The following is a 1926-nucleotide window of genomic DNA, read 5'->3' as shown; positions in this document are numbered from 1 at the left end:
AGACATAGTTTGATGAGTTTAGTGTTGAAGAACTTGCCTGGGCCACACAGAGCCCTGATCTCAACCCCATCGAATACCATTGGGATAAACTAGAACAGAAATGTGAGTCAGGCCTTCATGTCCAGCATCAATGTCTGCCCTCACAAATGCTCCTCTAGACGTATCACAGACACACTCCAATATGCAGAAAGCACATACTAACACTTGTATTTGTGTATAATAATACTGGCAGGCCTGTGCAAATTTGTAGTTTTTGTTTTGTAATAGTATTGGAGTATGGGCATGTACTAAACAAAATTAAAATTTACTGCTGCGTATAACAACAACAATAATTACATAATAATAACAATATTAATAATAAGAAGAAGAAGAAGAAAAAAAAAAGTTGGTAACACAACTTGAGGGGGCACTCATAATGTAGTGGTACTCTCTTATACTTTATGTATTAATTAACCAAAAAATAACTTAGTTATGTACTGATCCCATGTTCATTCATAATAAGTTAATCATGACGGTTCATGTATTTTGTGCAGGAACTATATTGGACCATGATTTGTTCTTGATTAGTATCTGAATAACCAAATTATTTGTCTACCCTCAAGTAAAGTGTTACTTAAAAGTTTAGAATAATTTGGGTGAGCTTGTATTTTTATGATGGGAAGAATACTTATTTCATGAATTACTAACACAGTTTTGTTCCTGTAGTACTGATGCCTGGATATGTAGCTCTTCAGATCCAAGCACACCAAACCAGTAGACCAAGTACCTACAACAGGACATCAGATGCAGGTTAGAGCCTGCATTAGCCTTTAGAAGGAACAGGAAGCTCACAGAGCCGGTCAGACCAGCATGGCATTCATTCCTGACAAGACTGCAGAACCTGCTTGCAGAGTCTGCTGAGATGCAGCTATATAAAGAGCGGCGTTCCACAGCCACGCCAGAGCTGCGGTGTGAACTCCTTAAATCTACAAAAGGTAAAGTTGTTAAATGTTGTGCTGGAAAATGTTAAGTTGTTTTCAACGTTTGTTTCATTTGTTGTCTTATTTGTTTTCCTTGTAGAAGAAAGATGCTGCATTTAAAGCCTTCACCAATGTGCTGGTGTGACGTCCTTTGGTCAAGTGGTTCTTAACAGTTCAACAGTTCTTTACCAAAATTGTGAAATGTTTAGGACCACTTGATCAGGGTGATGATTATGTTAAAGAGTGAAGACAAGAGACACATCAAAGAGGACACTTAATGAAAATAAAATCAGTGCCAAAGAACTTGTGCTTATGTCTTTAAAAATGTTTCAGTGCTGACGCTACTATAGCTGCCTCTGGATTTTTCATTCTAGTTCATTCTTTATTAGTTGATTAATCAAGCATAGTTAAATTTATATTTGGTTAAATAATTCAAGCTGTAAAAGGTTAGTGGATATTAGGGGACATCGTCATGTTGGGATTAGAGTTTTCCCCATAGAAATTAATGGAGAGTCCTCACAAAGATATAGTTACAAACCTCTGTGTGCATGTGTGTATTATTCAGTTAAACAACGAATAACTTAAGCAATATTACATTAGGATGAGAAACATGCCTGTATGTTTTTAATAATCTCTGCCGGGTTCTTTTTAGTTAAGATTTATAAGAAAATGTATTGCCACTGCACTACAATGCACATGACATCTGACAAGACATTCCTGATTACTTAATAGAAATTAGAAATTCATAACCATGTAATTGGCCATGTCAAGTGCATGATATATAATGCCTGGATGACTGATGGCCAATTCCTGGTCCTCAGACAGGTATCCGGGTGAAGATTTAATATCTGCAGCAATAACTTACTCAGAAGTGATAAGCTGCCTGTAATGAGCATCTGATAAAGACGGCAAAGTTTCCTTTTGTATCTAAAAGCGAGTCACCCTATGAGAACTTTAGTTAGCATTA

At 36.5% G+C, this 1926-nt stretch overlaps 1 long non-coding RNA gene across 1 annotated transcript; it reads left to right on the top strand.

Moving 5' to 3' along the window:
* Positions 1-846: 846 nt before the first annotated feature.
* On the top strand, positions 847-1262 carry LOC111839764 (uncharacterized). The gene is made up of 2 exons (XR_002837181.1): positions 847-974; positions 1060-1262. It is a non-coding gene; the product is annotated as an uncharacterized lncRNA (long non-coding RNA).
* Positions 1263-1926: the final 664 nt, after the last annotated feature.

The sequence above is a fragment of the Paramormyrops kingsleyae genome, chromosome 19 (genome assembly GCF_048594095.1).
Source record: "Paramormyrops kingsleyae isolate MSU_618 chromosome 19, PKINGS_0.4, whole genome shotgun sequence".
Lineage (NCBI taxonomy): Eukaryota > Metazoa > Chordata > Actinopteri > Osteoglossiformes > Mormyridae > Paramormyrops > Paramormyrops kingsleyae.
The sequence above is the reverse complement of the archived record's forward strand: the minus strand, read 5'-3'. Positions and strand labels throughout refer to the sequence as shown.